We start from the raw sequence: 26,500 nt of genomic DNA on the forward strand, positions 1-26,500 counted from the left end.
TAATCTCGTAAACAAATGTTTTAATTAATACTATTGTGAGTTTCATATAACCATGCTTGATATGACCTAGTGTCCTCTACGATGTTTTTCAGGCATCAGAATGTTATAACATTTGTCAAGCAGCTCAGGTGCGGGATTGTCAGTCTTGTATAGACCTATACACAAATTCACGCTCTTCCTCCATGAGACTCTGGTTATAATTTATAGGACTTGAACCGGTACCTTGATGGGTACCCCGAAGTAGTGCCTCACAACCCTATATTAACTAGTTTGCGTGTAGTGTAGTGGTGTTCTCTTGTACTTGAAACTGTATGTATTACCTTGTAGTTGTGTACTTTGTAATGTAAACTAATTATACTTAAATAATTATTTTAGTAGTGTATCCTTTAATTAGTGAACTAGAGTAGTGTTCCATAATTATACCTGTTATAGTTTATATACTTGCTTCTATATAGTGTTCTTGAGTTTGTAAAATAGTGTAGTGTTTCCCAAACTATACCTATTATAGTTTAAATGTATGTTCTTGTATCGTGTATTGAATTTTGCAAAATAGTGTAGCGTTTCCCTCAAACTATACATATTATAGTTTGTATGTTTGTTCTGTATTGAACTGAAAACCCTTGCAATTTAATAGTGTGTATAAATCGAAATAGAAGATTTGTGGAATCACCCCTTTTGCTCAACATGTTACAAAAGGGTTAATAATATAATAAAATATATTTTGATTCGATGTAGTAGTTAAAATGGTTTTGAAGTAATTGAAAGAGATTTGAAATCGGTTGAAATCATTTGTATGCTAACACAAGATTCCTTGTGTTTTACTTGTATCCCCGCTCCCCCCAAAAACATTGAAAAATAGTGAAAACGTAAGGGTGTGAAATCACCACTAGCACGTGTTAGAGTCTGAATAGCGAAACTGTAGAGATGATCATCGGGCTAGCGTACATGGCAAGAACGGTATCCTAATATTATTTAAACACATAATCATATTTAAATTAGCGAAATAATTAATTAAAGTGTTAAACAACACTTAATTAATGTAAGGAATTTCTTACAAAATTTTTACCGAGAATTGTTTGAAGTGTTGATAAGGGTTTTCGGCCTAGCCTTCACCGAAATCCTTGATTTCGGTCTTAAACCCTAAACCGAGAACCAAGTTCTTGGTCCTAAGATGTTCTCGGTCAGGAACGAGTTCTCGGTCCAAGGTGTTTTCGGTCAGCTTGAAGATTTGAAGATTGTTCTTGGTGTTCTTGGTGTTTTTGTGAAAATTATGAAGATTTGAAGGATTTTTCTTGAATATATGAAGATTCTTGTACGATATTTGAGAGCAAAATGGGAGGGTTTTCGATTGAAAAAGTGAGAAAATGACTTATTTTCTGGGGGAAAATATATATACTGAGAGGGTTTTCGGCCAGAAAGGCGTTTTCTGTCCGAAGGGTTTGCGGTCCGAGGGTTCTCGGCCGAAAAGGGGTTTTCGTTCCGAGGGGTTTGCGGTCCGAGGGTTCTCGGTTCCAAAGGGAAAAATGTTGATTTTTGAGTGTATTTTATTCCAAATACTTATACAAAAACATCATTTATATAATTTAAATCATACTTAACCCTTATGTTCTTTACCAATTCAACAAAATCAATAAAATTCAAGTTTTTATTTAAAGGGTTTGACTTTTATTGACTTGAAAAATAACGGGTTGTTACATTATCCCCCCGTTAGAGGGAATTTCGTTCTGAAATTCTTTATATAGTGAATACATCATGGACTAAGGAAAGAGATGCGGGTACTTTTGTTGCATCTGATCTTCTTGCTCCCAAGTGATTTCAGGTCCCCGCTTGGCATTCGAGCGAACCTTCACTATTGGTATGCGACTTTGTTTCGTTCGTTTGACTTCCCTACCCATGATTTCTACTGGTTCGTCCACAAAGTTAAGACTCTCGTTTATCTCGATTTCGTCGAGTGGAATCACAAGAGTCTCGTCGGATAGACACTTCTTTAGATTTGACACGTGGAAGACAGAGTGTACGTTTTTAAGTTCATGTGGTATACGGAGTTTGTAAGCTACTGGGCCGATTCTAGCGAGAATCTCGAATGGCCCGATGTACCTTGGATTTAGTTTTCCACGCTTTCTGAAGTATATCATGCCCTTCCAAGGTTAAACCTTCAACAAAACACGGTCACCCACCTGGAATTCCAAGGGTTTTCGTCTCTTGTCTTCGTAGCTCTTTTGTCTATCTTCAGAGGCTTTCAGTCGTTCTCAGATTTGAATGATATTTTCTGTGGTTTCTCGAATGATCTCCGGGCCAGTGAGAGTGCTGTCAGGGACTTGCCCTTTAGCTAGCTGCGCGTCACCCACTTCAGCCCAGCACAGAGGGGATCTGCACTTACTGCCATAAAGGGCTTCGAATGGGGCAGCCTTGATACAAGAGTGGTAGTTATTGTTGTATGAAAATTCGATAAGTGGCAAATGGGTATCCCATGCTTTACCAAATTCGATCACACAGGCTCTCAGCATGTCCTCTAGTGTTTGAATGGTTCTCTCACTCTTCCCGTCAGTTTGTGGATGGTAGGCGGTACTCATATCCAGCCTAGTTCCCAGAGATTTTTGTAATGACTGCCAGAATCACGAAGTGAATCTATTGTCTCTATCGGAGATAATAGATATGGGCACACCATGCAGTCGTACTATCTCTCTGATGTATGTTCTGGTCAATTTCTCCATCTTGTCTGTTTCCTTTATTGTTAGGAAGTGAGTGGATTTGGTTAATCTATCGACGATTACCCAAATGGTGTCATGACCACCCGGGGTCTTGGGCAGCTTGGTTATGAAATCCATTGTAATAAGCTCCTACTTCCACTCAGGTATCTCCGGCTGCTGAAGTAAACCTGAGGGCTTTTGATACTCTACCTTGACTTTAGCACAAGTTATGCACTTGCACACGTAGGTAGCAATCTCTGCTTTCATGTTCTGCCACCAATAAAGTTTCTTGAGATCCAGATACATCTTATCTGAACCTGGATGAATGGAGTATCAAGTTTTGTGGGCTTCGTTAATGACAACATTTCTGTAGCCACCAAACTTCAGTGTCCATATTCGATTCATGAAGTAACGAACTCCATCACCCTTGATTTCTAAGTTCTTCTCCATTCCTATTAACTGAGCCTCTTTGATCTGTGTGGACAGATGTGAATCGATTGTCATGGTTAGTGCATTCACTCTATGACCTGAGTACTCCTTTCGACTAAGGGCATCTGCTACTACATTGGCTTTACCGGGATAACAGAGAATTTTGCATTCGTAATCATTGAGTAGCTCTACCCATCGTCGTTGTCTCATGTTAAGTTCTTTCTGGTCAAAGATGTGTTGAAGGCTTTTATGGTCGGTGAAGATAGTGCACTTGGTACCGTAAAAGGTAATGTCTCCAAATTTTTAGTGCAAAGACTACACCTCCCAACTCAAGATCATGAGTGGTGTAGTTGACTTCGTGTGCCTTTAGTTTTCACGAGGCATAGGCAATAACCTTTCCTCGCTGCATAAGCACACAGCCTAGCCCTTGATTGTATGCATTGCAATATACTACGAAGTCTTCTGTCCTTTCTGGAAGAGACAAGATAGGTCACTGCACAGGGCTTGCTTCAGTGTTTGGAACGCAGAGTCTTGTCTTTCTCCCCAGCTAAAATTTACACCCTTCTGAGTTAGGGTAGTAAGAGGTTTATCGATTCTGGAGAATTTTTGTATGAATATGTGGTAGTAGCTAGCAAGTCCTAGAAATTGGCGGATCTCTGTTGGCGTTCTGGGTGCTGACCAATTCTCGATTGCCTTTACTTTGGAGGGCTCCACGTGTATTCCTTCTTCGCTGACCACATGACCAAGGAAACGTACCTTCCAAATCCAAAACTCGCACTTTGAGAATTTCGAATAAAGTTTTTCCGCACTTAGAGTTTCTAAGACTTGTCTCAGGTGTTGGCTATGATCTTGCTTACATCGTGAGTAGATGAGTATATCATCTATGAATACTATCATGAATTTGTCTAGGAAGGGACGGCACACCAGATTCATTAGATCCATGAATATTGCGGGTGCGTTTGTTAGACCGAAGGTCATTACTACAAACTCGTAGTGACCATAACGAGTTCGGAATGCTGTTTTGGGAACATCATTCTCATGGACTCGTGATTGGTGATACCCTGATCTCAGGTCAATCTTTGAAAAGTAACTGGCTGCTTGGAGTTGATCGAAGAGGTCGTCTATTCGCGAAAGAGGTTATCGGTTCTTAATGGTAAGCTTGTTTAGTTCACGGTAGTCTATGCACATTCGGAAAGATCCATCATTATTTTTATCGAACAGGACCGGTGGTCCCGAGGGTGAAAAGCTCGGTCGAATGAATCCCTTTTGAGCAGTTCGTTTAATTGGCTGGATAATTCCTGCATCTCTGCTGGTGCTAGGCGATACGGGGATTTGGCTACGGGGGTAGCTCCAGGAATCTAGTCGATTCGGAACTCGACTTGGCGTTCAAGAGGAACTCCTGGAAGATCTTCGGGAAAGATGTCAGGAAAATTACAAACTTCGAGAATGTTGTCGAGGTCTTTTACTTCTTCTTTCTCCTTGACTACATGAGCCAAGAATGCGTGACACTCTTTGCGCAGGTATTTTTGGGCTTTGATGCAAGAGATGATGTGAAGGTTCGTACTGAGTTTGTCGTCGTAGATAACAAGAGTTTCGCCACTTGGCAGATTAAGGCGAATGGCTTTTTTTTGTAGCATAGAATATCAACACGGTGAGGACTTAACCAATCCATATCGATGATGACGTCGAATCATTTTATGGCGACCGGCATAAGGTCGATTGGGAAAGAATACTCGTTTAGAGTGAGGGTACAGCCTATAAATATGTCGTTAGTGCTCTCTTTCTTCCCGTTAGCCATCTCGACGGTTAATGTTTCGTTTAATGATTGTGGTTTGGTTTTGAGTAAGTGTTTAAATTTATGGCTGACGAAACTCCTCTCCGCACCACTATCAAAGAGTATGCATGCACAAGAGTTATCCAGTAGGAACGTGCCCGTGACTACGGTGGGATCCGCTACTGCCTCCTCCCGACCCATTGCTAGCACTCTTCCTATGTTTCCAGCATTCTTTGCCCTCAGGCAATCCCTCTTGTAGTGCCCTATTTCACCACACCTATAGCAGGTCTGGCCTACTTCAGCTCCGAGGTTCTGGGCGTTAGGCTGTGTCGGTGTCTTACAAAAACAGGCTGGATGCCCCTTTTTGTTGCAGTTGGTGCATTGAATCTCTCGACAAGGCACGTGGTAGTGGAAGTTGCATTTTTTACACTTCGGTAGGTTACCAGCATATCGACTGGGAGGTGCGGGAGCAGCAGGAGTAACAGCAAGAATGGTAGCAGCGTGGACTGCCACTATTTGTTGTTTCTTTGAGGGCTCTTGCGAAGATTGGCCTTTTCGTTTGTTCCTGAATTTCTTCTTTCTGCCACCCTCTTTGGGATGGTCGGGAATAACGGTTACGGAGTCTTGGCGATCTCCATGATCCACTAGTGTCTGTGCCAGACGCTTAGTACTATCGAAAGTAAGTGGATTGGCAGTTAGGACATTTCCTTGAGTCGGGGGAGTTAATCCCCAGATGTACCTCTCCACCTTATTACTCTCCGCGGTGACCATCCCGGGACACAGAAGAGCCAGTTCACTGAACCTAGCAGTGTAAGCAGTGATATTGGAGCCCTTCATCTTCAAACTCCATAGCTCTTGCTCTATTTTTTGCATCTCGCCCCTCGGGCAATATTATGCTAGCATTAGTTCTTTTAAATCATCCCAACTCATAGCATTGGCTATTGGGAGAGTCAATGACTTGACTTGCCTGTTCCACCAAGTGAGAGCTCTGTCTGTGAAAGTGCATGCTGCAAATTTCACTTTGCAAGACTCGGGGCATGCACAGATTTCGAATATTGATTTGGTTTTCTCGAACCAACGTGTTAAAGCAATGACACCTCCAGTGCCATCGAAGTATTTGGGTTTAGCGTTCGTGAAGTCCTTATAGGAACACTCCCTTAGGTGTCCATCACTATCGCCGTGGTTTAAAGGGTTGCACCACTACTCGACCCGCTAGTGCCGCTTGCATTGATCTGCGTCATGACGGCTGCCACGGCGGCGGTCACTGTTTCTTGGAAGACAGCAGGGTCGTACTGAGGAGGTGGTGGCGGTGGAGGATTCGTTGGAGGGTTGTTTTTCTTCCTGTTGGACTTCTTTGGAGGCATCTTTCTCTATAATGATTAAAGAGAAAATGATGATAAGTCCTCTAAAGTGGTTATGAGCCGGGTGATAATGAACAAGATATATATTATCCTAACTGTTATAGTGTTCTATTAAGCGATTTACAGTGGAAGTCTACTAATATAAGTAAACAATCGCCAACTTCGTCTATAGCAACACTTGTAAAGAATTGGTATAACATGACTCACACTGGGTCATTCTATAGTCACCTAGTGTATACGAACTATGTATAACTATCAAGATCTAAATGTTCATGTTTTAGTGTTGTAGAATCATAAAATAATCCTATAGTATTTTATCTTTATGTTTAGTTCTAGAGTTTCTCTTGTATGTATTGTTGGAAAGTTTTAGACTTGTTGCAACACTAACATCACTCACAAACATATGTTGGTCGTATCTCAAATAAATATAGTTGATCAGGCTATATTTATCCCAGATATGATTACATAATTGTCTAGGTTTAACTGCAGTGTCCAACATCTAAATACTTTTGTCTGGTTCTTACTGTGATACTATTTCTGGTATGTATGTATGTTTGTATACTTCTTATAAAATACTTAGATTTTAAAAGTATTCTTTTAGTCAGAGCACTTCAGCCCCATTGTGTTTATAGTTGTATATCTTGTAAGGTTTTATATACTTGGTTCACTGTAAACAATGCTCTGATACCAATCTGTCACACCCCAAACTGGAACGACGGAAATGTTCGAGGGCGGAGGACGTCATGTACACTATCACAACAATTACATAACAGTAATCAAAGCAAACACAGCCATTACATTGATAAAATATAATATTTACATCTGTTTAATACATAGTTTGTATGACATCAAAAGTGTATAGAAAAAGTGTAAAAGACGTGACTCTTCAAAGCTCCGTCTCCTCAAAACCTGTGGGTGTACCTGTCTACCGGATCCCTGAGAATACAAGTGGTTTTGAAAGTGTATCAACATTTAAGTTGGTGAGTTCATAAGTATGTTTTTGAGATGGAAAACTTGTCTTTGTTATTGATAATGTTATAGTGTACTTCCAGAAAATCCAATATTTTCTATAGTGAATGAAATGTAGTCTTAGGACTTATGACTAAAATGAATGTTTGTTACTGTACTCTGAAATAGTGAACTGTACTTTTTAATAGTAAACTGTAGTTTTATTAATAAATAAAACCATATCATGATTGTTTCTTGATATTCTATGTTGTTCTAGTGTACTCTGTATCAGAAAAATAGTGTCGTGTAGTAATATCTGTAATAGTGTTTGTATGAAAACCTTTTTGTGTAAGTGTCTGGAATCCACCAGCTGTAGTGTAAAGTAGTGTACTGTAGTTTCATTATTTAAAATAAAACCCTTTGTATGAATGCCTGGAATCCACCAGCTGTAGTATAAAGTAGTGTACTGTAGTTTTCTTACTTAAAACAAAACCTTTGAAGTAGTGTTAATCTCGTAAACAAATGTTTTAATTAATACTATTGTGAGTTTCATATAACCATGCTTGATATGACCTAGTGGCCTCTACGACGTTTTTCAAGCATCAGAATGTTATTATATTTGTCACCCCAGGCCTGCCGGCCTAGCTGCAGCAAGCAGCTCAGGTGCTGGATTGTCAGTCCCGTACAGACATATACACAAATTCACGCTTTTCCTCCAGTAGACTCTGGTTATAATTTATAATACTTGAATTGGTACCTTGATGGGTACCCCGAAGTAGTGCCTCACAACCCTATATTAACTAGTTTGCGTGTAGTGTAGTGGTATGCTCTTGTACTTGAAACTGTATGTATTACCTTGTAGTTGTGTACTTTGTAATGTAATATAATTATTTTAGTAGTTTATCCTTGAATTAGTGAACTAGAGTAGTGTTCCATAACTATACCTATTATAGTTTATATACTTGTTTCTGCATAGTGTTCTTTAGCTTGTAAAATAGTGTAGTGTTTCCCAAACTATACCTATTATAGTTTAAATGTATGTTCTTGTATCGTGTATTGAATTTTGCAAAATAGTGTAGCGTTTCCCCCAAACTATACATATTATAGTTTGTATGTTTGTTCTGTATTGAACTGAAAACCCTTGCAATTTAATAGTGTGTATAAATCGAAATAGAAGATTTGTGGAATCACCCCTTTTGCTCAACATGTTACAAAAGGGTTAATAATATAATAAAATATATTTTGATTCGATGTAGTAGTTAAAACGGTTTTGAAGTAATTGAAAGAGATTTGAAATCGTTTGAAATCGTTTGTATGCTAACACAAGATTCCTTGTGTTTTACTTGTATTCCCCGCCTAAAACATTGAAAAATAGTGAAAACGTAAGGGTATGAAATCACCACTAGCGCGTGTTAGAGTCTGAATAGCGGAACTGTAGAGATGATCCTCGGGCTAGCGTACGTGGAAAGAACGGTATCCTAATATTATTTAAACATGTAATCGTAGTTAAATTACCAAAATAATTAATTAAAGTGTTAAACAACACTTAATTGATGTAAGGAATTTCTTACAAAAATTTTACCGAGAATTTTTTGAAGTGTTGATAAGGGTTTTCGGCCTAGCCTTCACCAAAATCCTTGATTTCGGTCTTAAAACCTCAACCGAGAACCGAGTTCTCGGTCCTAAGATGTTCTTGGTTAGGAACGAGTTCTCGGTCAAAGGTGTTTTCACTCATCTTGAATATTTGAAGATTGTTCTTGGTGTTCTTGGTGAAAATTATGAAGATTGGAAATAATTTTCTTGAAGATAAGAAGATTCTTGTACGATATTTGAGAGCAAAATGGGAGGGTTTTCGATTGAAAAAGTGAGAAAATGACTTATATTTTAGGGAATATATATATATATATATATATATATATATATATATATATATATATATATACCGAGACGGTTTTCGGCCGGAAAGGCGTTTTCGGTCCGAAGGGTTTGCGTTCCGAGGGTTATCGGCCAATGTCACTCCCCCAAACTAGACGGCGGAAACGGCCGGGGTGGATGACTTCATTCGTAGTATTACAACACATGCATTATAGTAATCAAAGTACAAACAACCATTGCATAAATAAGTATAAGTTTTTACATGTGTTCAATCAATGTATATTGACACCAAAATAGTTATAAAAAAGAAGAATACATGACTCAAAATAGCTCCATCTTCTCAAAAGCTCGGGGAGTACCTGTCTACTGATTCCCTGATAATACAAGTAATTTGAAAAGAGAGTATCAACATAAAGTTGAGTAAGTGCATAAGTATTTATGTTTGAAAGTATATTTTCTGTTCTATGAATATGTAAACTGTTCCAGAAAATCCTATATTTTCTGCTGTATATGAAAAGTAGTTTTTATCTCATAAAACCGTTCTGTTTGTAAACCAATGTTATGTATTTGTATTCCTTTTGTAAAACCTGTAACTGTGAGTGTGTCTGGTTCCACCAGCTGTTATTGTAAACTGTAATGTAATACTGTAAATTGTATCTTGTAAACTAGTACTTTGAAAATGTACTTATGTTTAGTTAATTATACACTAACATATTGTTAATATCTTTTTAATGAGTTATTATAACCATACTGAGACTAGATGGTCTGAAACAAACCTTTGAAGGCGTTAAAAACTGTTGATAATAATTGTCACTCGTAGGCATGTATGCCCGGCTATAGCCAGCAGTCTGAGTGCGGGGTTGTCACTCCTAATATAGATCTATACACACTTGTTTCGATCCCCGACTGGAGATTCTGGTTATAATGTCAGGACTTTAACTATGTTGTTTAAATAAATAAACAACCTGAATCTATTGAATCATAAAAAGCATATAGACGTTACGTGTATAATATAAGTGAAAACCCAATCATTCTGAAATAAATGATTAATAGTATGCTCCTGAATTAGTATTCTTAACATGTATTTGAAAGATGTATACCCTTGATTAGTTTTGAATCCAACCCTTGTTCTTGTAACACAATTTGAAACTATTTGATTTGATGATAATTGAAATACTTTTGGTGAGTTGATGTCATTTTAACACAATTTGAAACTATTTGATTTGATGATAATTGAAATCCATTTTTGGTGAAATGTTTTGAAACTATTTGTTTGTAACACAACATCATTGTGTTAGACTTGTATTCCCCCCCCCCCCCCCCCTTAAAACTGTAAAAATTATGAAAATACGGCGGTATGAACTCACCTTTTGGAGGGTGATTCAAATGATGATTTGATATATGATGTTTAGTTCCACAAGTGTAATCTCGTAGCAAAACAAGTCCTATATAGTAATTTGTATAGCATATATGCAACCAATTAGCTAATATAATCATAGGAATGATTAGAAACTAGACTAATTTCTAAGTATAACTTACAAATAGAAGTGTTAGAAGCTAAAATGGAAGCTGGTAGGTGTTCAAGGCCAGGAGGGGTGTTCACGGCCCAAGACCATGAAGGGTTCACGGCCCTGGAGGTGTTCACGGCCCTGATTCTTTGATGAATGATGAACAATTTGATGATCCTAATCAAGTTTCTATGAAGATTCAAAGGTTTTCTTATGGGTGTTCTTCGTGTTCTTCGCGTGTACTTCGTGAAAACTAGTGAAATCAATGGATTTAGCCTAGTATAAGAAGATGGAACGGTGTTCTTGAAGTGATAACAAGATCAAGAATTGATACTTGTTAGGTCTTGTGAAGAACTAGTGATTAACACTTGAATATGATAAGAAAGGATGATCCTAGCATGTTCTTGATGAGAGAGGGTGTTCTTGCTTGATGATACTTGAGAGAAAAGGGTTGAAATCTCGTTTGAAAGTGAAGAAATGAAGTAAAAACAAGTTGAAATGTATATATATGCGAGGGTTCACGGTCGTGAACCTCGTACACGGTCCGAAGGCGGCTACGGCCGAGAAGATGATTACGGCTGCGAGGGTTCACGGTCCGAGGAGTTCACGGCCGTGAACCTTTTGCGGCCCGAAGTGTACGGTCCAAAGAGAAGAAGAAAGAAGAAAAAGTGTTGCGAAGTTCTAACTTATTCCTTTCTTAAACATTTAATATTCTTAGGGTTTTAACATGCAAAGGTTATCATACTAACCTTAATAAAATCCAATATAACAAAAAGGACTTTAGTTGACCCAAGTTTGACTTTGGTTGACTAGGGTTGACTTTACATATATAAAATAACGGGATGTTACATTATCCCCCTGTTAGAGAGAATTTCGTCCCGAAATTAGGACTAAAGCGATACAGAAAGACTAGGGAAAAAGATGTGGATACTTCTGTTGCATTTGATCTTCCCGCTCCCAAGTGAATTCAGGTCCCCGTTTTGCATTCCAGCGAACCTTCACTATGGGGATACGGCTTTGTTTGGTTTTCTTGACTTCCCTGTCTAAGATTTCTACTGGTTCTTCCACGAAGTTGAGGCTCTCGTTTACCTCGATCTCGTCGAGTGGGATAACAAGAGTCTCGTCAGATAAGCACTTTTTCAAGTTAGAGACGTGGAAGGTAGGATGTATGTTACTTAGTTCTTGAGGTAGTCGGAGTTTGTAAGCTACTGGACCGATTCTAGCAAGAATCTCGAATGGTCCTATGTACCTTGGGTACAGCTTGCCATGCTTTCCAAAGCGTATCATGCCTTTCCAGGGTGAGACCTTCAACAAGACGCGGTCACCAACCTGGAATTCCAAAGGTTTTCTCCTCTTGTCAGTGTAGCTTTTCTGTCTATCTCTGGAAGCTTTAAGTCGCTCCCGAATTTGTACGATTTTCTCCATAGTTTCACGAATGATAACTGGACCAGTGAGAGTACTGTCAGGAACTTGACCCCTAGCTAGTTGCGTATCACCCACTTCAACCCAGCACAGAGGTGATTTGCACTTGCGGCCATAGAGGGCTTCGAATGGAGCAGCCTTTATGCTAGTGTGATAACTGTTATTGTAAGAGAATTCGACAAGGGGTAAATGAGTATCCCATGCCCTTCCAAAGTCTATCACGCAAGCTCGCAACATATCTTCTAGAGTTTGAATCGTCCTCTCACTTTGTCCATCAGTTTGTAGATGATAGGTTGTACTCATGTCCAGCCTAGTTCCCAAAGATTTTTGTAAAGACTGCCAGAAACAAGAGGTGAATCTGCTATCTCGGTCAGAAATAGTAGATATTGGCACACCATGCAGTCTAACAATCTCTTTGAGGTAAGTTCGTGTTAGCTTCTCCGTCTTGTCGGTTTCTTTTATTGGCAAGAAGTGTGCGGATTTGGTCAATCTATCAACGATTAACCAAATAGTATCATAACCACCCGATGTCTTGGGTAACTTAGTTATGAAATCCATTGTAATCCGCTCCAACTTCCATTCAGGGATTTCAGGTTGTTGCAATAAACCTGAAGGTTTCTGGTACTCTACCTAGACTTTGGCATAAATAACGCACTTTCCCACAAAGGTAGCAATTTCGGCCTTCGTGTTAGGCCAAGAGTACAGTTTCTTGAGGTCCAGATACATCTTGTCTGAACCTGGATGAATGGAGTATCGGGTTTTGTGTGCTTCTTTCATGATCACGTCTCTGTAACCACCGAACTTTGGTGTCCAGATCCGGTTCATAAAACAATAGACTCCATCATCCATGATTTCGAAGTTCTTATCCATTCCTCTCAAGGTTTCACCTGCCACGTTTCCGGGTTTCAAGCACTCGAGTTGAGCCTCTTTGATCTATGTGGACAGATGTGAATGTATCATCATGGTCAACGACTTTACTCCGCGTCCCGAGTATTCTTTTCTGCTAAGGGCGTCAGCTACTACATTGGCTTTACCAGGGTGATAACGAATCTCACACTCGTAATCGTTCAGTAGCTCCACCCACCGTCATTGTCTCATGTTCAGCTCTTTCTAGTCGAAGATATGCTGAAGACTTTTATGGTCCGTGAATATTGTGCTTTCCGTGCCATATAAATAATGTCTCCAAATCTTCAGAACAAATACCACTGCTCCTAGTTCAAGGTCATGTGTTGAATAGTTGACCTCATGTGTTTTTAGTTGTCTCGAGGCGTAGGATATAACCTTTCCCCTTTGCATAAGAACACATCCAAGCCCTTGATTAGAGTCATCACAGTACACTACGAAGTCCTCTGTCCCTTCAGGAAGAGACAGGATCGGTGCACTGCACAGAGCTAGCGTTTGGATTGTTGTTTCTTGTTTCTCTCCCCAGCTAAAAATTACACCCTTTTGCGTCAGGGTGGTAAGTGGTTTAGCAACTCGGGAGAAATTCTGGATGAATCTGTGATAGTAGCCAGCAAGACCTAAGAATTGACGGATTTTTGTAGGTGTTTTAGGTGCTGACTAGTTCTCAATTGCCTTTATCTTGGAAGGGTCCACGTGTATTCCCTCTTGACTGACCACGTGGCCCAGGAAATCTACCTTCCTGGTCCAAAATTCACATTTTGAGAACTTCGCATATAGTTTCTCTATTCTCAGAGTTTGCAATACTTGACAGAGATGTTGGCCATGCTCCTCTTCTCTTCTTGAATAGATAAGGATGTCATCAATGAAGACTATGACGAATTTTTTCCAGGTACGGACGGCACACTCTGTTCATTAATTCCATGAACACAGCAGGTCCATTTGTCAATCCGAAAGGCATCACTACAAACTCATAATGACCATAACGGGTTCTGAACGCTGTTTTGGGAATATCCTCCTCCAAAATCCGTAATTGGTGATACCCGGATCTTAAGTCTATTTTCAAGAAATAGCTCGCACCTTGAAGTTGGTCGAACAGATCTTCAATGTGAGGTAGGGGATATCGGTTCTTGATGGTAAGTTTATTCTGCTCGTGGTAGTTTATGCACATGAGGAATGATCCATCCTTCTTCTTTACGAACAAGACCGGTGCTCCCCATGGTGAGAAACTTGGTCTGATGAAACCTTTTCTAAAGAGTTCGTTCAGCTGGTTGGGTAATTCCTATATTTCAGAAGGTGCAAGACGATAGGGGGATTTGGCTATAGGGGTAGCCCCAGGGATTAAGTCGATTCTGAATTCGACTTGTCGTTCGGGAGGCACTTCTGGGAGATCGTTGGGAAATATGTCGGGAAAGTTGTAGACCTCAGGAATGCTCGCGATGTCTTTCACTTCTTGCTTTTTGTCTACCACGTGAGCTAAGAAAGCACAGTACTCCTTGCGAAGGTACTTTTGTGCCTTGATACAAGAAATGATCTGAAGGTTCGTTCCAGGTTTGTCGCCGTAGATGATAAGAGTTTTGTTTGTTGGCAAGTTCAGGCGAATGGCTCTTTCATAACATAGAATGTCGGCATGGTTGGGGCACAACCAATCCATACCAATAATGACGTCGAAACTTTCGATAGAGACCGACATAAGGTCTGTTGGGAAAGAAAAGTTATTCAAGGGAAGGATACATCCTATGTATATATCGTTAGTGTATTCGGACTTCCCGTTAGCCATTTCTAATGTGAAGGATTCATTTAGTGGTTAGGAGTTTTGATTTAGCAGGTGTTTGAAATTATGGCTCACGAATCTCTTCACAGCACCACAATCAAATATAATGCATGGATAAGTATTGTTGAGAAGAAATGTACATATGACCACCGCAGGGTCTGCCACAGCTTCTTCATGACCCATTGCCAAAATCCTCCCAACTCCACCGGCATTTCCAGCTTTAGGACAATCTCTTTTGAAATGTCCAACATCACCGCATCCATAGCATGCTTGACCTACTCCAGCGGCGGGTACTTGGTTAATCGGTTGGGGTGGTGATTTATAGAATCGGACAGTATGCCCTTTTCTGTTGCAGTTATGACACTGCATTTCCCGGCAATTTCCGTTGTGGTGAAAATTACACTTGTTACATTTGAGGAGATTACCAGCATAAGGCTTAGCTTGTGCAGGGTTAGCAGGAACAGTAGCGGGTACAGTAGCAGCATGGACCACCACTAGCTATTGCTTCTTAGAGGGTTCCTGGGAAGATTTGCACTTTCTTTTATTCCAAGCTTTCTTCTTGTTGTTGTTGTTTCCCTTGGGTTGTTCTGGAGCAGCGACCACGAAGTTTTGACGGGTTCCGTGGTCGATAAGGGACTGTGCCAACTCTTTGGCACTGTCAAAGGTAATAGGCCTGGAAGCAATAGCACTTCCCTGAACTTGGGGCGATAGCCCCCAGATGTATCTCTCAATCTTTTTGCTCTCCAGAGCAACCATTTCTGGACATAGGATCGCTAAGTCGCAGAATCTATTTGTGTAGGTTGTTGTGTCTAAGCCAATCATAGTAAGACCCCAAAGCTCTTGCTCAAGCTTCTGAATTTCACCCCGCGGGCAGTACTCCCGCATCAGCATTGTTTTCAAGTTCTCCTAACTTATTGAGTTAGCCACTACTAAGGTCAGTGACTTAACATGGCCATTCCACCATGTTAGGGCTCTATCAGCAAAGGTACAAGCAGCGAATTTAACTTTGCTACCTTCCAGGCAGGAACAAATCTCGAAGACCGCCTCTGTTTTCTCATCCATTGCCTTAACACCATCACTCCTCCAGTCCCGTTAAAGGTCATGGGTTTGGCATTCGAAAAGTCCTTATAGGTACACTCTCGTGAGTGCACGTGACTTTCGCCGTGGTTGGAGGAATGCGCACCAACTCCTGATCCACTAGCACCAGTAGTGTTTATATAAGACATAGCAACTGCGGCCGCTGATGTGACCACTGCCTGAAACATGGCAGCGTCAAATTGAGGGGCTGGTGGCGGAGGTGGTGTTGGCGCTTCATTAACACTGACACACCTTGGGTTTCTCCGTGGAGGCATCTTTCACTTTAAGAAATAAAAGATGAAAAGACAGTTAGATATCAAGAATGAACATGAATATGATATCTCTGAACTAAAACACTTAGTTCAATATGAATCTTGTAAGGAATTGGAAATAGAAGTCTACTACAAGTTCAACTTGCAACAGGATAATATGAATTTGAGTGGTTATTTTTCAAAGAGTATGAAAATGCATGTCGATTGTATTGGTATATTAAGTACATAGAGTTTGGAAAACTTGACCTTAAACAGGTCTACAATATACCATAATACTGGGAAAACATCGACATTAAACCGACCTACCGAAAATGAAATTTTCGCGGTCGTACTGAAAATCATGAAAAATAACGCTAGAACATATCCGAAGACTTAGACTATAACCAAAAGAGTAAGTAGTGAACAAGTAGAGTATAATCTACTTCCTACTAGGCCCGACCCTGGATTTGGCTAGCTGGCGTTCTATTTCGCACATACGCCTTTCTTGTGTCATTTGTCGTTCTCGTAGTTCTCTGACTTCAGCTTGGGATGCCGCCAGTTCTCTCAGCAAGAAATTAGTACGATCCCTTGTTGCATAATGATTGTCTTCTAAGTTACGAACGTGAACGGTGTTGACTCCAGTAGCAGAATCAACCTGCATGACTCGGTCGATAGCATCTCTTCCTTGTTCATCGTTACGCGCCACACGACGAACTAACACTGGGAGGGCTCTGTTTGCTGAACCTCCTGTGTACAGATTGTAAAAGCTTCGGTCACCTTGGTAAGGATGGTTCTGAACTTGTACGTTACTCCACCTGTCTAAGTTTGCCACCCACAGAGGCATCGGGCCTTGAAAGTTTTGTCGTGGATTGGGATTCTGGGCAACCGGTGGTGGATTATAGGCTTCTGATTCCGAATCAGTATCGTCAAGAAAATATTCTGCAAAATCATCATCTAAGGGGAATTCAGGATTCTCTTTTGTCTCATCATCGAGCCATCCTCCATTTCCCTGATTGGGAAAGTACGAGTCTCCGAGTAGATGGAATCCAACCATTGTTATCTAAGCGAGAATAGGGATATAAGAGATATAGAATATAATTAGTAACGATAGATTTGCAAATACAAGTTTCTACGAGAGAAACTTACAGCTAACATATAATGAATTTTGTATGACATGTTTTGTATTGGGTACCTCTATAACTACAAAGTATATACTAATTATATATAACTTGGGTATAATCGACCTTCGATTAAATGATCCTGCTCTAAGTCCACAACCAAACAAGGAACAGGAAATGAAGCTAGATCACATATTCTAAGTCTATATAACTTTAATTAGATATAACTGTAATATACACTTAATATTTATAGTTCTACCAACAATGGTTCTTTTGTTTTCACATGTTTGTTATTAGTATATAGTACCTAAAATACTCCTATGGTATCTTAACTTTATGTTCTGTTCTATAGTTCTTCTGTATATGTATAGTTGGTAACTTTTACACATGTCGCAACACTACCATCACTCCCAAACACATGTTGGTCATATCTCAAACCAATATAGTTGATCAGGCTATATTAATCCCATATACGATTACATAAATGTCCAGGTTTGACTGCAGTGTCCATAATCCAAATACTTTTAAGTTGTTATGACTGTGATACTGTTCTTGTAGGTATAAGTGTTAGTATACTTCCTGTAAAAATACCTAAATTTTTAAAAGTATACTTGTAGTCAGAGCTCTTAGCCCCAATGTATTTATAGTTTGTATATCTTTTATGGATTGATATACTGAGTTCACTATAAACAATGCTCTGATACCAATCTGTCACACCCCCAAACCAGACGGTGGAAACAACCGGGGGTGGATGACTTCATTTGTAGTATCACAACACATGCATTATAGTAATCAAAGTACAAACAACCATTTCATTAATAAGTATAATTTTGTACATGTGTTCAATCAATGTATATTGACACCAAAATAGTTATACAAAAGAAGAAGACATGACTCAAAATAGCTCCATCTTCTCAAAAGCTCGGGGACTACCTGTCTACTGATTCCCTGAGAATACAAGTAATTTGAAAAGAGAGTATCAACATAAAGTTGAGTGAGTGCATAAGTATTTATGTTTGAAAGTATATTTTCTATTCTATGAATATGTAAACTGTTCCAGAAAATCCTATATTTTCTATTGTATATGAAAAGTAGTTTTAATCTCATAAAACTGTTCTGTTTGTAAACCAATGTTCTGTATTTGTATTCCTTTTGTAAAACCTGTAACTGTGAGTGTGCCTGGTTCCATCAGCTGTTATTGTAAACTGTAATGTAATATTGTAAATTGTATCTTGTAAACTAGTACTTTGAAAATGTACTTATGTTTAGTTAATTATACACTAACGTATTGTTAATATCTTTTTAATGAGTTATTATAACCATACTGAGACTAGATGGCCTGAAACAACGCTTTGAAGGCGTTAAAAACTGTTGATAACAATTGTCACTCGTAGGTGTGTATGCTCGGCTGTAGCTAGCAGTCTGAGTGCGGGGTTGTCAATCCCAATATAGATCTATACACACTTGTTTCGATCCCCGACTGGAGATTCTGGTTATAATGCCAGGAATTTAACTATGTTGTTTAAATAAATAAACAACCTGAATCTATTGACTCATAAAAAGCATATAGACGTTACGTGTATAATAGAAGTGAAAACCCAGTCATTCTGAAATAAATGATTGATAGTATGCACCTAAATTAGTATTCTTAACATGTATTTGAAAGATGTATTCCCTTGATTAGTTTTGAATCCAACCCTTTTTCTTGTAAAATGGTGTACTCTAGTATACTTGGTTCGTGAATTAATGTTATATGAATCATAAATTATACCTATTATAATTTATATGTACTTTCTGAATTGATACTAACTGTTCATGAATGCAACCCCTTTCTCAACATGTTACAAAGGGTATTTGAAACGAATGAAATAACTTCTATATTTATATACATATACAAAAATATATAAGTAAAATTTAAACGACATTCGGACAAATAACCGATACTATAAGCCCATATCCGAACATGGAAAAGGAACCAAAGTGAGTTATCATGGCCCAAGAGCATGAAGGGTTCATGCCTTTGGAGGTGTTCACGGCCCTGAGTCTTTGATGAATGATGAACAATTTGATGATCCTAATCAAGTTTCTATGAAGATTCAAAGGTTTTCTTATGGGTGTTCTTCGCGTGTTCTTCGTGAAAACTAGTGAAATCAATGGATTTAGCCTAGTATAAGAAGATGGAATGGTGTTCTTGAAGTGATAACAAGATCAAGAATTGATACATGTTAGGTCTTGTGAAGAACTAGTGATTAACACTTGAATATGATAAGAAAGGATGATCCTAGCATGTTCTTGAGGGGAGAGGGTGTTCTTGCTTGATGATACTTGAGAGAAAAGGGTTAAAATCTCGTTTGAAAGTGAAGAAATGAAGCAAAAACTAGCTGAAATATATGTATATATATATATATATATATATATATATATATATATATATATATATATATATATATATATATATGCGAGGGTTCATGGTCTGAGGGGTTCACGGCCGTGAACCTCGTACACGGTCCGAAGGCAGCTACGGCCGAGAAGATGATTACGGCTGTGAGGGTTCACGATCCGAGGATTTCACGGTCGTGAACCTTTTGTGGCCCGAAGAGAAGAAGAAAGAAGAAAAACTGTTGCAAAGTTCTAACTTATTCCTTTCTTAAACATTTAATATTCTTAGGGTTTTAACATGCAGAGGTTATCATACTAACCTTAATAAAATCCAATATAACAAAAGGACTTTAGTTGACCCAAGTTTGACTTTGGTTGACTAGGGTTGACTTTACATATAGAAAATAACGGGATGTTACAGCCGAAAAGGGGTTTTCGGTCCGAGGGGTTTGCAGTCCGAGGTTTCTCGGTTCCAAAGGGAAAAATGTTGATTTTTGAGTGTATTTTATTCCAAATACTTATATAAAAACATCATTTATATAATTTAAATCATACTTAACCCTTATGTTCTTAACCAATTCAACAAAATCAATTAAATTTGAGTTTTTATTTAAAGGGTTTAACTTTTATTGACTTGAGAAATAACGGGTTGTTACACTCGCTCCCGAGTCAACCAATACAAGCGCAAGCAAGGAGTTCACTAAGAACGTACCTGACATAGGTACAAACATATGAGCACAATACGATCATAAATAAGATAAGAGATAAAGTCATACCAGTCACAACATTAGGTGCTGCCATGGCCTCCTCGGCAGTAAGATGGAAGGCGCGACCTCGAGCCCTCGGGGGCTCCGCCCTGCCCTGACCCCCGTCAATGTAGCCGGCGCGGGGGCCTGCGTTGGCTTAGTGGCGAGCAACGGACAGTTGGTCTTCACATGACAAAATCTGATCACAATGGTAACAAATCCTCATATCCCGAACCAGAGCTAACTGGAGGTAATCCCTCACAAAGTGCCCCTCCCTGCCACATTTGTGGCACACACCACTAGATCGGCAAGCTCCGGCATGAACCTTCCTGCACTTCCCACAAGTGCGGCCATGCTGACCTCCAGACCTAAAATTAACGGCCTTGAACCGTTTCGGCGCCGGCTGCAACTGTGTCGGGGCCTACCTCCACTCCCTCAACTGAAGCTCGATTTCAAGCTCACACCGCCTAGCGGTCTCCTGTAACTCTAACCAAGCCTCACACCTCTAAGTAGAGACGAACTGTCTAATTTCCGTCTTGAGCATGCTCAGATAACGGGTCATTTGAGCCTCCTTTGAAGCAAACTTAGGGAAAAACATCTCCCTCTCGGTAAATATCCGGGTGATCTCCGTCACCGACTCCAATCCCTGTCTCAAATCCAAAAACTCCTAAGCCAACCTTTCTCGCTCAACCCATGGAATGTAGCGAGTGCGAAACATCTCCCTGAATTGATCCCATGATACCGCAGCTCTTTGCTCATCAGAATATGATCCCGTAATAAGTCTCCACCAATCCTTGGCTCTGGAGCTCAGCAGGTTCAGAGCACACCTGACCTTCTGGTCAACAGGGCATGAACACGTGAAAAAGCATCCCTCAACGTCAGATAGCCACCTCATGGCTATGATCGGTCCTAAACTCCATCGAAAGCTGGGGGGCTTCGTATTATTGAAGTCCTGATACTGAAAGGCCCGACCTGCCTCACCACCTGTTGCCGCCACAGCTGTGGTGGCTGCAGCGGCAGCCATCTCAGCAATGGATGCATAGCACTCATCAAAGTACTCAACCATAGAGGTCTTAATATACCCAAACATCTCCGGTAACTGAGCCCGGAATAGCGCAACAACCTCATCGTGCAGGATCTCCCGAATCCTGGCATCCAACACATCTAATCTCATCTGACCACCGGTCCCTGACAATGTTGGCCCACCCTGATTGACATCTCCTGATCCCGACCCGGATCTAGTCTCAAATCGCCTCGTAACCACCATACTGGAAATACACCAGAGAGATATAAGATAATTCGCATAATAACGTGGAACCAACTCCCAATGAAGCCGTAGGGGTTGTGACTTCCTTGTTACGCATACGGGTCCTGTGCTTTCAGTAGTACGGGCCCATACTACCTTCCACACCTACCCATATTTGTCTCAAGGATCATCACAACGCCCGAACAATACTCGCAAGCATAACTATACACTCAATCCTCACTCCCTAGAGGAAAGGCTAAATATCTCCCGACTGGCCGAGTGACCCCGCACAACTCATCCTACCACCAACTGCCACACGACCCTCCATTGGTGTCAGATAGCCATTGCATGAACACTATTACATACCACATGACTTTAACAACCCTAGGGTAAAAGATTCAATCCCGCAATGGTTGGACTCAGACGGGAGCTGCGCAGCAGAACCAAACCGTCTAACTTAAGACCATTTAACCCATGCAGTATGTGACTTAATGCATTCATTCAATAACTAATTCACACCCAAAAGAGTCACACAAAAATCAATGAGATACTCTACACAAGATAAGGCGTCAAAGATCAGGCAATTTTATCATGCAATTCCTGAAGATCCCTAGCCTATCACTAGCATACTGTTCTAACATATTACAATATCAAATAATAGCATGGTATTTTGGGGTCTACTTACTGACTCCGGCTAATCGTACACATCGCATTCTCCTTTAGTATTTTGAAAATCGTTTGAAAACCATTTTGAAAACCTTTTTCCTTAGTTTGACACTGGATTCACACGCGTGTTCCTCCAATTCACTCAAACCAAGGCTCTGATACCAACTTGAAACATCCGTAAAAATTCATGAAAAATTAAACTTTTTAGACAACCCAAAAGCCATTCATTGTTTACAAATTGTTTTCAAAATAGTTTAACATCAGAGAAATCCCATAAATCATAACACAAAATGTGAGGAGGTGCACGATCAAGCCTTCACGTTCCCGTGATCATCCGAAGTACCTGAAACATAATCCAAAACTGTAAGCCCGAAGGTTAGTGAGTTCCCACAAAATACCAACACGATACAAACAGAACAATGCCATAAACAACAGTATACATAGAGAGTCTTCAGCATGATTGGCCCACTTCACCGGGCCTTCAGCCTATCTGGCCCACTCTCAGAACCTTCATCATGTCTGGACCGCCTCATCAGGCCTTCAGCATGTCTGGACCGTTCTCCGAGCCTTCGGCCTGACTGGTACGCCCCTTTGGGCCTTCAGTCTATCTGGGCCTCCTTGGGTCTATTGGCCTTGAGCACAAAGCAGGACCGCCTCAACCCACCCGCCATCACATAATATCAACGCTAGCTAGCACATACAATTATCATATAGGCCTAACAGATCATCAATCATAGCATCATCCTATATACTAGGATACAGATCTAACAGATCACTACACATAGCATCATACGATAAATCAGGATACAATCCAAAGGGACAGCCTTGCTGCCTTCGCCCCTGTTAGTATAGTGAGGAGAACTCATCTCACAAGCAGCACCGACTGATTAGTTCCAACTCCCAAAACACAGCTCCAAACTCAGCTGCCTACAACCACCATGTGAATGACTCCATCAAAATCCCAAAATACCCTTTAAGTCAAACTTGGTCAACCATTGTCAAAGTCAAAGTCAACAGTCAAGGTCAACAGTCAATGTTGACCCAACTCGTCAAGTGCATCTTCCTGACTCGTCGAGTTCCTTCAGAACTCAAAAAACCGGGAAAACCCTTGGTCAACTCGCCGAGTTATCACAGCAACTTGTCGAGTTAGTACAGTGTCCAGAAGATCAGAGAAACCCCGAGCCAACTCGCCGAGTTGGCAAGGCAACTCGTCGAGTTTTTCTTATCTTAACTCATTCAGCCACTTTTAAGCGAGTCTAATGCCCCAAACTATAGATCTGGTCACTTAGGGTTGAGATACCACGTAAAGTTGCTAACTTTACGTCCATGCATGGCATCAAAGGGCTAAAACACTCCATCAAAGCTTTATTAAGGAACTTAGGGAATGGAGGAGGGACAATACTTGATAAAGCTTGAGACTTTAGGCCCAAGGGGCCACAAAACATCCAGATCTGAAGTGGCAACTTCAAGTAATGCATCATTCCAAAAATGACTCCAATATGAACCAAAAATGACAAAATACTTCCATAGAAGGAAATCTAAGCAATAAAAGGCCAAGGTATCGATTTTATACCTCACAATGGTTTCCACAACAGTGTAGACACTAGATCTACATCCTTCTTCTCAATCAACACTCTTCAAGCTTCAACTTCCTTCCAAAAGAGCACCAAAAATCACTCTCCAAGTTCACACACACACACAATGAGAGATGAAGCATGAACTAGGATTTCTATGGATAAAGGGAAGGACAAGGGAGGCTAAAAATGAGAGTTAAGGCCTTTAAATAGGGTGCAAACCCTACAAATTAGGGTTTTTATGTTCATCCCTCAACTCGTCATCTAGAGTTTTAAATGGCCGCACATCTTTCAGGTTCCAACTCGTCGAGTGGACCCTGAAAGATGTGCGGCCATTTAAAACTCTAGACGACGAGTTGGAGCCTTCAAACTCGTCAAGTTACCCTTCAATATAAATATATAAAGCTTAAAATTCGTACCTGAAGATTGGGATGTTACAATCTGGAACATTCTCCGGGCCTTCGGCCTGACTGGTACGCCCTGTTGGGCATTCAGCCTATCTGGGACGCCCTGGGTCTGTTGGCCTTGAGCACAAAGCAGGACCGCCTCAACCCACCCGCCATCACACAATATCACAAAAATATCAAACGCTATCTAGCACATACAAATATCATATAGGCCTAACATATCATCAATCATAGGATTATCATATATACTATGATACAAATCTAACAGATCACTACATATAACATCATACGATAAACCATGAGACAATCCAAAGGGCCGGCCTTGGTGCCTTGGACCCTGTTAGTATAGTGAGGAGAACTCACCTCACACTGACGTATCAAACAGAACCTTCGGCCGCTAGTCCACGAAAATCTCAAACTATCATTATAATAAACCTATAATTAATAATTGGATTATCACCTCAAATTCCTTAACTCATAGTTGTCCATTGACTCTTCTGTTGGGTTTTGAGCATTCTAACACTCCTATGGTGTACATGCAACCCTATAAACCTTGGATCTATGTTTTCTCTATTATACATGCAAATATTAAATATTCCAAGGTTTCATCCTAACTAGCATATTATGAAGCACCTATACTACAAAGTTCTAGTTAGATGACATACCTTTTGATGTAGCTTGATGTCTTCAAGCTTTAAGAGCTTAGCCCCAATAGTGTGGAAGCCTCAAGTGGAATCACAAATCACCAAAACACCTTGGAAAACCTTAAGAGAATATGGATACTTGGCTCACACTATGAAATCGGTTATTGCCCTCTTTAGTGTATCCACACTAGCCACTAGCATAATTTCATGAACCATAAGACCCTTTATATAGTGTGGAGGATTAGGGTTAAACCCTAATACCCATGACCTTTCATTTCCTAGGATCCATGGGTTAAAGCTCCATGGACTATCCATGAAGACTTAGCCCAACCTAAATGAACTTGGCCCACTACACATATATATATCTAAGAGTCCATATTTAATTAGTTCCTTTTGATCACTTAATTAATTATAAATTAATTCTTGATCAATACTAATTAAATAATATGATTATATATTAATATATTAGAACTTATAATATATTAATATAAATCATAAATATACTATTCTCAAAAGACTATCCATATAAATTGTGTCGGTGAAGTGCAACCCAAATGGACCATGTCGGGTCGGGTCAAGTACATACCAAATATAGTTATGGACTTAGACATTAATCCAACAGTCTCCCACTTGGATAAGTCTAAAACTATTATTGAGTATGACTTCAAAAACCAACTGGCAATCGTAGCTCTTAAAGCCGTTGTCGAACTCTGATCTTGTCAATGAACTCTGACCTTTGTCAATGACTTGTCCATTAGATAAGGGATCATATATTCCTCCATTCTAGATATCATATGGACTGAGACATGGATTATCAATCATTCTCTCTGTCCATTTGTTGTTTCCCGATTTCTGATTTATGATGACTGACTGATTGAACAAATCAAATCAGTCCTGGCTTGGCCAAGCACTCACATGTGTCATCACTAAATCATCGAGGGGCCCACAGATATCGCTTTTATCCCGAAGGTAAAAGGAATGGATAAACTTCGACTCATATGGCTTGTTCTACTACTTGTTGAATCATACACAAAGGCATGTTTTATAACATCGAGTTACCGAATGCGTTTTCGTGCAATCAATGTACAACCAACTCATAGTAACAACTCATATCTCTAGGTTTGAAGAATATAAGATATTATCGTCTCATGATCACTCGTGATAAAATCCATGAAGTGATTCAAATGAGCGCGGGTTGAATCCAGTACTCAGAACTTATGAGCACTCATGAGTGTTGTAGCACAACTTTGTACACCAACTTGGACCTCTACAAGCCAACCCATGACAGTCTTGATTCATATCTACTTCCAACATATGACCGACTGTGGATGGTTTGAATAACTTAGTCATTCCGGAAGAATAACCTAGTTATTATGGAAGTCAAAACATGCAAAGTGAAACACAAGAATAAATGAATCAAATATTGTATCAAACCCTATGAATATAAATAGACCACTTTTATTTATCACCATACTGATTACTCATTATTCATTGTTTCGGTTTTATCAACTTTATACCTGAATTAAAAACACTAGTTGTCCCATGCTCCAAGCATGTACACTATGTTTTTCTAAACAATAGCTTTGCCATACACCAAGTATGCACTCTATGTTTATCTATGATCATTACTTTGTGAACTAGATCGATTGAACATAATTTCAATGATTCTCTTTTCACACTTCCAAATCCTTGTCGTAAATGTAAGAATTCC

The sequence above is a fragment of the Lactuca virosa genome, chromosome 5 (genome assembly GCF_052849685.1).
Source record: "Lactuca virosa cultivar CGN04683 chromosome 5, Lactuca_virosa_CGN04683_v6, whole genome shotgun sequence".
Classification (NCBI taxonomy): Eukaryota; Viridiplantae; Streptophyta; class Magnoliopsida; order Asterales; family Asteraceae; genus Lactuca; species Lactuca virosa.